Genomic DNA, 12,284 nt, shown 5'->3' on the forward strand with positions numbered 1-12,284 from the left:
TCCTAGGTCTGAAGAAATGAGACTCGGCGTCCAGACTGGTGCAATGTCTTCTGTTCTGCTCCTTTCCTAGCACTGTGAGCCTTGGCATGGACCACCCGGTAAGCCAAGCCCAGTCCAGGGGCAGCGGCTACTCTGTTAAGACCCATTCCAGCCGCCGCCCTGCGGCTGCGGCCTCGGTGTGACTTGTGGCCTCAAAGGCCTTCCCGCCTGGGCATCTGTGACATCGCCATCTGCGGTCTCTCTCTTGTTGGCACACAGAGCAGTTCTTCTTGGTACTTTGTGTCTCAGCGGATGGCACAGGAATATGCCTAGACTCAGCCCCTCTCTGCTTTGCGGCAACCCCCCAATGTCCTGTATTTCAGGAGCCTGGGGAAAGAGGCTCCCTGCCATGTGCATACCCTCCCTGCATCCATTCTCCTGGCAGCACGACCCTGTATAAACCATCCCTACGTTTTCATGGAACACTTCCAGGCACTGTCCTCAACACTAGAGTGTGTCGCCAACGTTATCCAGGACATCACGTGTATTTCAGGTGTCAAGATTATTTTATAGGGCTATTTTCAACTAATGTCCAGTAGCAGCTAGTGACTGCCCCTTGAATGGAAATTCTCTAGTTCAAAGTTCCCATAGTCACCACTGAGCGGCTCAGAGGCCATGAGGTCCCGTGGCTGCTCCACTCGGGCTGTCGTACAGAGAATGTGTCTGTACCGGCCCTGCAGCTTCCGTTCCATGCTCTTTGGGTTCCATTTAGCACGTCCAAGTAATGTTGCTTACAGGGGGCCTTTGCACGTCTCTGTCTTGCGACACTAGGTAGGGACAGTGTTCCCCCGTCAGACGTAATATCCGTTCCCATAACACACTCAGGTACAGGAGACACAAGCTTGTCACTAAAACCTGCATAAACTGTCCAGTTTCCATCGTCATCTTCACCCGAATCCTATCAACTCTTATGTTTCTATATTATCTCAATCTAATTGTGTCCATGTTAGGGCTTCACTAATGGGTTTGGTAAAACAGACTTGGGGTTCCCGTGTAAAGCAGCCAGTGTAGACCATTACACCCCCTCTTCTCCAACCCTAGACCATTCACCCACACTTGAGTCCCCGCAGGGGGTCGAGTAAACTCTGGCTCTTAGTCAATCTTTATCCTGATTAATGTGCCTGACTATTGTCCCAAGTGGTTGCAGATCAGGTTTCTCATTCCAGTCTTTGCTGTTCTGCTTTACAAATTCCTTCACACTGGGGTGAATGGAGCCATCTTGTTTGGGGCCCTTTAGTTTTGAAGGAATAACAAAGGTTCCCCGTTTACTCCACTCACCCTTCAGTAGTGCTGTATTAAAACCTTTGCTTTAACATCATCAATGTTTGTTTTATTACTCACATTTCTTCTTCATTTTTCTTGCAAGCAAACAAGCAAACACAAAGCTCTTGAGTTTAGGAAAACAAATAGTACCTTTCAGGAAAGAAATAGTGGTACCTCAGTCTTTCTTGCTGCAGATGAAACATAGTTTTAAAGACAATCAAGGGAAACCTGACATACACACCCAAACAAATCAGGAGTGATTAGAACATTATTATTTCTCTAGGCTAGGCCCTTGGGAATACACTGGGACATGGAAACTGTCCCCACATGGACTTCTATATCCCCGGGAGGTATAACCGGAATTTTTACCTTCTGACCCTTGAACTCATTTCACCCAACCCCCCACCCCCTGCCCACAGTCACTTCTCTGTGTCTCTGAGGCATTTTTGTTTTTCTTTTAGATTATTCAGATAAGTGAGAGCACCCAGTATTGTCTTTCTCTATCTGATATTTTGCTTAGCATAATACCCTCTAGGTCCTCCATGTTGCAAATGGAAGGATTTCTTTTTTATGGTTGAATAACATTCCTGTGTGTGTGTTTATGCGCGCGCGTACGCCCACGCGACGTTTTCCTTCAGCACTCACCCACTGATGGACTTAGGTTGTTTTGATATCTTAACTATTGTAAATAGTGCTGCAAGGAACAAGGGGTGCATGTATGTGTTTGGATTGGTGTTTTTGCTTTTTTTTTTTTTTCAGATAAATACCCACAGGTGGAACCGTTGGGTCATATGGTAGTTCCAGTTTTAATTTGTTGAGGAACCTCCACGCTGTTTTCCATAATGGCTATCTCAATTTACATTTTTACCAATGGTGCACACATGTTCCCTTTTTTCCATATCCTTGACAACACTTGTTATTTCAGGTATTTTTTGATAATAACCATTCTAGAAAGTGTGAGGTGCTAGGTACTTGTGGTTTTGATTAGCATTTCCCTGATCCTTGGTGATGTTGATCGTCTTTTCATGTTCTGATGATCATTTATATGTCTTTGGAAAAATGTCAGATGCTTTTTCTGCATCTATAGTGATCATATAATTTTTATCCTTCATTTTGCTTATGTGGTGTATCATGTTGATCTATCTGAAGATATTGAACCATGCTTGTATCCCTGGAATAAATTCCACTTGACCATGGTGTATGAGCCTTTGAATATATTGTTGAATTTGGATTGCTAATAGTTTATTGACAATTTTTACATCTATCTTCATCAGGGAAATTGGCCTATGATTTTCTTTTTATTGGTCAATAATTTTCTTTTCTTGTAGTGTCCTTGTCTGGTTTTGGTATCAGGGTCAGATGTTTTCATTGCTGCTTGGATTCCACAGTCTATCATGGTAACCACACCCCCCTTGACTTGGGCAGCTGAGCACCACCACTTGGTCCCTGACACCCTAGGATTCAGCTACTCCCATTGCATTTAGATTTCCCAATTCAGTGACTGCAGTTCCTGTCAACATAGATGCTTGAGGACCTCCCTCATAAATTTATTTTTCACACTATTAGTGAACTGTGTGTCTACTGGACCCTCCCAGTTGGGTGAGCACATCTTAAATAAAAATTCCAATCTCTGTAAATATTTGAATCCCTTTCTCTACATTAAACTAAAGCTGGTCTGGCATTTCCAAGTCAATGACCATAGGCCATCTTTTGGCCCATATTTCAATGAACCAACCAACTAACCACACTATCTGTCAAAGTCCTTTCTAACCTCCCCCAATCTGAAACATTAAATGCAGAATCTCTGCTTAATGAGCCCATATCAAGAAATCCAGCTTCATTTCCTTCCACCATTATTTCCTGTTCAATCCCATACATGTTCCCTGGATTTCTGTTTGCACAAATTAGAACAATCAAGTAGTTATTTTGGAGTGTAGTACACCCCTTTATGGACCACACTTTGTATCCCACCAAATATAAATGCAGGCAGGAATTTAGAGGGAAAACTTGCTTTTATTTTGAGGGTATTTGTAAAATTTGGAAAACCATACTTCTTAGATCCTCAGACTCACACATTCTAGTATAAGAGATGATGCCCAGAACTTGTTCACATGGGGAGTCTACTAGGAGACACTCCCGTTTCTCCAAAACCTGGGCAACCTAAGATTCATATCCTTAGAGTAAGTGTGAAACAAAAGAAACTCTATCACATTCCCTAAACTACCCAGGCTTTTCCAGAGAGATAGAACCAACAGGGTGAGGGTGTGTGTGTGTGTGTGTGTGTGTGTGTGTGTGTATCTCCATGTCAGAAATATTTATTTTAAGGAACTGACTCACATAATTTTGGAGACTTGCAAGTTCAAAATTTTCAATATGGGTTTGCAGGTTAAAGACCCAAGGATGGCCATTTCTGCAGTTCCAATCAGAAAGCTGACTGGATGGAGACCAGGAAGAGCCAACATTGCAGTTAAAGTGGGAGGTCCATCTGCTGCAGAATGCTCTCTTACTCAGGGGAGGGTGTGTTTTTTTATCTATTCAGGACTTCAACTGAGTAGATAAAGGCCCCCACATTATGCCACATTATGGCAGTCTGTTTTACATAAAGTCCCACAACTTACATGTTAATCTCATCCAAAAAATGCCCTCACAGAAACACTCAGGATATTGTCTGACCAAATTTCTGAATGCTGTTGTCCAGCCAAATTGACACATAAAATTAATCATCACATCCTTCAATATAAGAATATTCTAAGGAAAAATTCCTTTGACCTCATGAGACAAGGAGCAACAGCTATTTCTGAGAATTTGTAATCAACTACCAGACAGCCCTCCTGTAATTTGTTTCCCAAAATCACTTTATTATGTGGGAAAAAATTATTTGTATTTGCTCAAAATCAGAGAAGAGAAAAATATGAAAATCAGCAAGAGGAAAAAGACGACACTTTATAGGAATAATGATAAGGATGACAGCAGCTTTTACATTGGAAACAATGCAAATGATACGAACATTGGGCAATATTTTTAATGCCCTGAAAGGAAAATGCAGTCAAACTAGAATTTTATTCCCAACAAAAATATTTTTCTAAAATTAAGGCATTTCCAATATTCGAAGGGTTAAAAAATTTATTACCAGAAGACTGGCATTATAAGTACGTGTTTAAGTCTTCAGGTGAAAAGAAACTGATACTGGATGGAAATATGTCAAAAGAGTACCAGAAATGGCAACTACATGGGCTGATATGAAAGATTTGTTTTTTTTACTATTTAAAAATCTCTTTATAGGACAATTATAGTGACTTCACCAAAACTCCCAAAACCTATCCCTCCAGTGTCCTGTCCTGCACGACAAGAGCTTGTGGGGAGCGCGAAGGGTGGCACAGGGTTAAGAAAGACAACACTCGAGGATAGAGTGCAAGTGGGGCCAAGGGTCTCACGGCCTCAAAAGGACTGAGAGCCTGAATCAGGCCAATGCATAGCTTTTATTAGTTAAGTGAGGAAGTTTGTCCATCTCAAGATCTGTGAATCTCTTGCATCATACTAGGAAATGGATTTAAGCCAATCACCTTTGTCTACAGGCAGCCTGAGCCTGAGGTCCCTAGGATGTCTTTGTAATGATAATATGTGCCTCCCAAGGGACTACACCCTTATGCAGGAATAGCTGGAGAGCACATCATTGAGTTTCTTCCCCCTGCAGGTTGTAGGAAGGAATGCCGCCAGAGAGGCAGAAGATCTCCTTAGACGGGGGAAAGTGGGGTGCTGTGCCCAACTATATCGACCCCACGAGTTCTGCAGATGGTCCCCATGTGACTGCACCTGTCTTAGGTTGTTTTCCCGTGAAAAATCTTACCCGTCTTTGACTGTCCAGTCATCTTTGGGGCCAAACAGAGAAATGGCACAAAGAGGAAGCAATGTCCCTGAAAGGATGAGTCTCACAGACTCTCCTTTCCTTTTTTTTTCTTTTTAAGATTTTATTGGGGAAGGGGAACAGGACTTTATTGGGGAACAATGTGTACTTCCAGAACTTTTTTCCAAGTCAAGTTGTTGTCCTTTCAGTCTTAGTTGTGGAGGGCGCAGCTCAGCTCCAAGTCCAGTTGCCGTTGCTAGTTGCAGGGGGTGCAGCCCACCATCCCTTGTGGGAGTTGAACAGGCAACAACCTTGTGGTTGAGAGGACGTGCTCCAACCAACTGAACCATCGGGAGCTCAGCGGCAGCTCAGCTTATGGTGCCGTGTTCAATTTTAGTTGCAGGGGAGGCTGCCCACCATCCTTTGCGGGAGTCAAGGAATTGAACTGGCAACCTTGTGGTTGAGAGGATGCGCTCCAACCAACTGAGCCATCTGGGAGGCAGCTCAGCTCAAAGTGCCATGTTCAATCTTAGTTGCAGGGGCGAAGCCCACCATCCCTTGTGGGACTCGAGGAGTTGAACCGGCAACCTGGTGGTTGAGAGCCCACTGGCCCATGTGGGAATCGAACCAGCAGCCTTTGGAGTTAGGAGCATGGAGCTCTAACTGCCTGAGCCACCAGGCTGGCCCCTCTCCTTTTTTTTTAAGGGTAGGCACAAGGGGACAGACTGGTAGGCTGCTGAGTGGCAATACTCTGGTAAGGCAACTATTAACTTGGACAAAACTATCAGAACCAATCTTCCCTCAACACTGGAATCTAATATAATACAATAACCAGGGGAATTCTTAATGAAGAACAAACTTCTAAATTTTGGTGAGAAAGCATTGTGGCATTTCACTTACTCACCATTGAACCCCCATCCCCTCCCACCAGCTCTGATGTAGCCATGGGGATTGTGCCCCACATTCCTGGTGCACCTTCCTGATGCAACAGAGGAAATATGGACTATATTCTCAAAGAATTGTTGTTGTGTCCTTTGACATCTCTGATGGCTCTGCAGGGATCAACTAAGAAGCTTGTCTTTGTTTAACACACTTGGTAACTTTATTAGGGCTGGAATGATCTCCATAACATTGCTTCTTGATAGCTTTTGAAGGCATACACTAGTCATTGGCTGCCTGGGACAAAAGATAATAAATGGGGCAAGCAGCAGTCAGACTGAAAAGCTTAGGAAAGTAGAGGCTGTAGAAGGAGAAACATGGGGGAATAAAGGCTTTGCAAAGCTCCCACATATACTGAGGAATCTACAAGACCACATGCATGCCCAGGGCTACATGCATGCTCAAAAGAGACAAGAGATGATCTTTATGCTCTGTGTATAAGCATGAGAGGAAGGCTAAGGAGGAGTTGAAAACAGCCTGGTTAAGCACCAAAGAAGTGCCCCAACTTGGAAGTGCCCCAATCTGCCACGTCTGAGAGAATATTATATTATTTATTTTTTTGACTCCTACTATTGAAGGAAAGCTCTGTACAATTGCTAGCTGACCACTGAGGAAATGGAATAGAGTATGTAATGACCATACATAACAAAGTAGTCTTTACAAAAATAGTTTAGAAAAGTCACTAAGCCAAGAAGCAGCTATAGAATTACAGTCAAGATGTCAGAGTAAGTAAACTCTATGCTCACCTCCCCTAACGACCATATCAAAATTACACCTAAGTTATATTAATAGCACAACCATCATTGAGAAACACCTGAAAACTAGCTGAACAGAAGTTCTACAACTAAGGTTATAAACAAGAAGCTGGTAGGAGAGGCTGAGACAGAACAGGCAGGTCCCACATTCATGCTGTGGCAATTAAGAATCAGGAGGGATGTCTTGGATGTGGAGGATCCCCCTGAGGAGCGAGGGGTACCAGCCCCACCCTGGGTTCCCCATTCTAGGGCATCAGTGCCAGAAACAAGAATCCCCAAAACATCGGGCTACCCCACCAGCAGGTGCATGTGGACACTAAATCTGTGATCTGCATTAACCTGGCTAACACCAGGCCTGGTGATTCCCTGAGAACCCACCCCACCCAACTCGTGCATGAGGCTGAACCACTTCCAGCTACTTTTCCACACAAGTGGACTGCCTTGGCTCACATGCTATGGACTTTTCCAAATCTCTCAAAGGACCACAAACACCAAACAAGCACTGACTGGCCTTGATGTGTTCTGTACCTCTTACTAAGCAGCTCGAAGCCCAGCACAAGTGGCAACATTTAACAACTTGCATTGTAACTTCAATCAGATGGCCCCAAGCCTGGCATAAGCTGCAGTCAGCATTGGCTCAGAACATAGTTTCAACTAAGTGACCACAAGTCCAGCACAAGTGGTTGCTGGCCTCAGCTCACATCATGGTGCCCATCAAAGGGTCCCAAGCCTGGCACTAGTGGCAGCCAGCTTCAGTTCACAGCGTAGCACCTCCCAAGGGACTCCAAGCCTTTCACAAGTGGCAATCAATCACAGATCAGTTTGTAGCTCCTATCACATGGTCTCAAGCTGGGCACAAATGGTAGCTAACCTGGCTTGCCCCAGAGTCCCTCCCAAGAGTCTGCAAGACCAATGAACCCAGTGTATGGCTTCAGACCACACCAAACCAGTTCCACAAATTACACAACCAAAGGGCAAACTCAGCAGGCACTAGATCCTCCTAAAATAAATTGTGCTTCATAGGGTCAGCCCATGTAAAACAGCTTGTCCACTGTAGTCGTGGACATTTCTTATAGCCAGTCAGCCTGAGTGCAAATCCCACCTACTGACATGCCCACAGCAATCAAGGTTATACTGCAACAGGAGGGCAAACACAACCCACACAACGGACAACCTTGGAGCACCCAGATCAGGTGACCAGGGAGACTGTGCCATTGGGTCCCACAAAACACCTATGACATAGGGCCACTCTACCAAGAATGGGAGAAGTAGCAGATCTACCTAATACATAGAAACAAACACAACTAAAAGAGTCAAGCAAAATGAGGAGAAAAATAAACACGTCTTAAATAAAAGAACAGGACAAAACTCCAGAAAAATAACTAAACAAAGCAGAGACAAGCAGTTTACCAGATGCAGAGTTTAGAACACTGGTTATAAAAATGTTCATTGAACTTGAGTGAGAAGAATAGATGAACTGAGTGAGAACTTCAACAAAGAGATAGGAAATATAAAAATATATAGAGAAAACATGAGAAACAATCAGTCAGAAATGAAGAATACAATAACTGAAATGAAGAATACATTAGAGGGAATCAACAGTAAATTAGATGAAGCAGAGGATCAAATCAGTGATCTGAAAGACAAGGTAGTGGAAATAGTCAGAAAAGCAAAAAATAAAGAAATAAATAAAGAAATAAAATAAAAATAAAAAGTATAATTTAAGGGACATCTGGTACATCATCAAGCATAGAAACATTAACATCATAGGGGTACCAGAAGAAGAAAGGCTAAGCAATGAATTGAGACCCCATTTAAAGAATTGACGACTGAAAACTTCCCTAACCTGGCAAAAGAAATAGACATACAAGCCCAGGTAGTGCAGACAGTCCCAAACAAGATGAACCCAAAGAGGCCCACAATGAGACACATCATGATTTAAATGCCAAAGGTTAAAAACCAAGAAAGAATCTTAAATCTAGTGAGAGAAAAGCAGATAGGGACCTCCCATAAGACTGTCAGCTGATTTTTGAACAGAAGCAGGTCAAAAGGGAGTGGCATAAAATATCCACGTTGATGAAAAGAAAGGACCTATGACCAAAATTACTCTACCCAGCATGTCTAACATTTAGCATCCAAAAGGAGATAAAATTTCCTAGACAAGTGAAAGCTACAAAAGTTGATCACCACTAAACCAGTATTACAAGAAATGTTAAAGGAACTTCTTTAAATAGAAAAGATAAAAATATAAATAAGAAAATATAGGAGGAAATTCTCACTGAAAAATGCAAACATTCATTAAAAGCACTGATTCAACCAACTATAAAGCAAGTACAAAGGTTAAAAGGCAAAAGTAGGAAGATTATGTGTAATTACAATAAATTAAGGGATACACATAAACACAAAAATAAGTTAAAAATAATGACAAAAAATAAACATGGAGTGGGTGAGTAAAACTTGTAGTGACTTTTGAACGTGTTCAAACTTAAACAAACATCAACTTAAATTAGACTGCTGTAAACATAGCTTGGTATATATAAAGCATGAGGTAAACACAAACCAAACATTTACAAGAGATACACAGGAAATACAGACAAAGGAATCCAAATTCAAAACTATAGAAAATCATCAATCAACATATAAGGGAAGAGAGCAAGAGAATAAGAAAGGAACAGAGAAGTACAGCAAAAACAACCGGAAAACAATAAAATGCCAATTACTATATACCTGCTGATAATTACATTAATTGTAAATAGATTACATGCTCCAATCCAATCAAAGACATAGGGTGCCTAAAGGTGTTTAAAAACAGACCCATACATATGCTGTCTACAAGAGAACCCCATTCAGAGTGAAAGACATACACAAATCGAAATGTAAGTAAAGGAATGAATAAAGATATTTCATACAAATGAAAACGAAAAGAAAAAAGAAAAAGAAAAGGCTGTGGCAACAATACTTATATGAAACAAAATTATAAAACAAGGGCTATAACAAGAGGCAAAGAAGGACATTTCATTATCATAAAGGAATCAATCCAACATAAGGATATAACTCTCATAAATATCTACACACAGAACATAAGAGGACCTAAATATACAAAGCAAATATTGACTGAAATAAAGAGATAGACAGTGATACAATCATAGTAGAGACTTTAATGCCCCATTGGCAATAATGGATAGGTTATCCAGAAGTACATCAACAAGGTAACAGTGGCCTTAAATGACACACTAGTCCAGATGGACATAATTTATATTTTTAGAGCATTTCACCCAAAAGCAGCAGAATATACATTTTTTTTCAAGTGCATATGGAACATTTTCCAAGGTAGACCACAATATGGCCACAAAATAAGTCTCAATAAATTTAAGGAGATTGAAATCATATCAAGTGTCTTTTCTGGCCACAATGGTATGATACTAGAAGTCAATTATATGAAAAAACACACACACACACACACACACACACTCACATGAAGGCAAAATAACATACTACTAGATAATGAATGGGTCAATAATGAGATCAAGGCAGAAATCAAAAGACGCCTTGAGACAAATGAAAATGAAAACACAATGACTCAAAGTCTATGGGACACAGCAGCAGTCAGACTGAAAAGCTTAGGAAAGTAGCGACTGTAGAAGGAGATACATGGGGGATTGCTAAGAGAGAAATTCACAGCATCGCAGGCCTACCTCAAGAAACAAACAAAAAACCCAGCCATTGCAGTACACGGAGCTCCATAGAGACTGTGCCAGGGCAAGTGAGAGTCGGATGGTCACTGGGTGGCTCTGTGCTCGCTGAGGAAAAATTATTAAACAGGGCAAAGATGATCCTAAGAAGCCAAGAGGCAAAATGTCATCATCATGTGCACCTTTGTGCAAACTTGCCGGGAGGAGCCAAGAAGAAGCACCCAGATGCTTCAGTCAATTTCTCAGAGTTTTCTAAGAAGTGCTCAGAGAGGTGGAAGACCATGTCTGCTAAAGAAACAGGAACATTTGAAAACGTGGCAAAGGCGCACAAGACCCATTATGAAAGAGAAATGAAAACTTATATCCTCCTAAAGAGGAAACGAAACAGAAGTTCAAGGATCCCAATACACCCAAGAGGCCTCCGTCACCTTTTTTTGTTTCGTTCTGAGTATCTCCCCAAAATCAAAGGAGAATATCCCGGCCTGTCCGTTGGTCATGCTGCAAAGAAGCTGAAGAGATGCGGAACAACACTTCTGCAGGCGACAAGCAGCCTTGTGAGAAGAAGGCTGCTAAGCGGAAGGAAAACTACAGAAAGGATATTGCTGCGTACTGAGCTAAAGGACAGGCTGGTGTGGCCAAAAGGGGAGTTGTCAAGGCTGGAAAGAGCAAGAAAAAGATGGGAGAGGAGGAGGACGAAAAGGAAGATGAGGAGGAGGAAGACCAAGAAGAAGAGGATGATGGTAAGTTGGTTCTAGCGCAGTTTTTTCTTGTCTACAAACATTTACCCCCCCCTCCCCAGTACACAATTCAGTCCTTTTAAAGAAAAAAACTGAAATATAAGGCTGTGTGAGATTTGTTTTCAAACTGTACAGTGTCTTTTTTCTGTATTGTTAACACACTACTGAATGTGTCTTTAGAGAGCCCTGGACTGGTGGTGTTTTCTATAGACACTGACCTTGTCTGGTAGAGTAGGGGGGCTGTAAGTTGGCTGGAAATTTAAAGCTGGTCCTTGTTGGTGCACAGCACAAATTAGCTATAATGGGGACGGTAGTTTTTTCATCTTCAGTGGTCTCTGATGCAGCTTATACAAAATAAATGTTCTGTAAACTGAATACCACTCTGTAATTGAAAACAAAAATGCAGCTGTTTTGCTGACATTCTGAATGCTTCTAAGTAAATACAATTTTTTAATTTAAAAAAGGCAACAAGGGAGCGGCCGAGTGGCTCCGGTGGTTAGAGCACAGTGCTTATAACACCGAGGTTGCCAGTTCAATTCCCATATGGGCCAGTGAGCTGCACCCACTGCAACTAGATGAGAACAACGGCTCGATCTGGAACTGAGCTGCGGTGAGGGGCTGCGGTGTGCTGCCATGAGTGGCCGGCGGTTGGCAGTTGAATGGCTCAGCTGGTTAGAGTGAATTGAATAACGGTTTGAGTCAGAACTGGGAGGAATGGAAAGGGGGGAAAAAAGCAACAAGAAAAATATCAAATAAACAACCTAATCTTACAATTAAAGAACTAGAAAAAGAAAAGCAAACAAAGCCCAGAGCGAAACATAATAAAGATCAGAGCAGAAATAAATGAAATGGAGTCTAAAAAAATTACAAAGATTAATGAGAGCTTGTTCTTTGAAAAGATAAGCAAAGCTGATAAACCTTTAACTGGAGGTATCAAGAAGAAAAGAGAGAGGACCCAAAAAATAAAATCAGAAATGAAAGAGGAGAAGTGACAACTGACACCACAGAAATACAA

General features: G+C 41.9%; 1 pseudogene across 1 annotated transcript; it reads left to right on the forward strand.

The window, feature by feature from the left end:
* The first annotated feature begins 9,277 nt into the window (after positions 1 to 9,277).
* On the forward strand, positions 9,278 to 11,873 carry LOC308494783 (high mobility group protein B1-like; annotated as a pseudogene). The gene is made up of 3 exons: positions 9,278 to 9,286; positions 10,663 to 11,272; positions 11,845 to 11,873. The product of its transcript is annotated as a high mobility group protein B1-like (transcript).
* The last annotated feature ends 411 nt before the right edge of the window (positions 11,874 to 12,284 follow it).

This window comes from Rhinolophus hipposideros (genome assembly GCF_964194185.1).
Source record: "Rhinolophus hipposideros genome assembly, chromosome: 3".
Taxonomy (NCBI): domain Eukaryota; kingdom Metazoa; phylum Chordata; class Mammalia; order Chiroptera; family Rhinolophidae; genus Rhinolophus; species Rhinolophus hipposideros.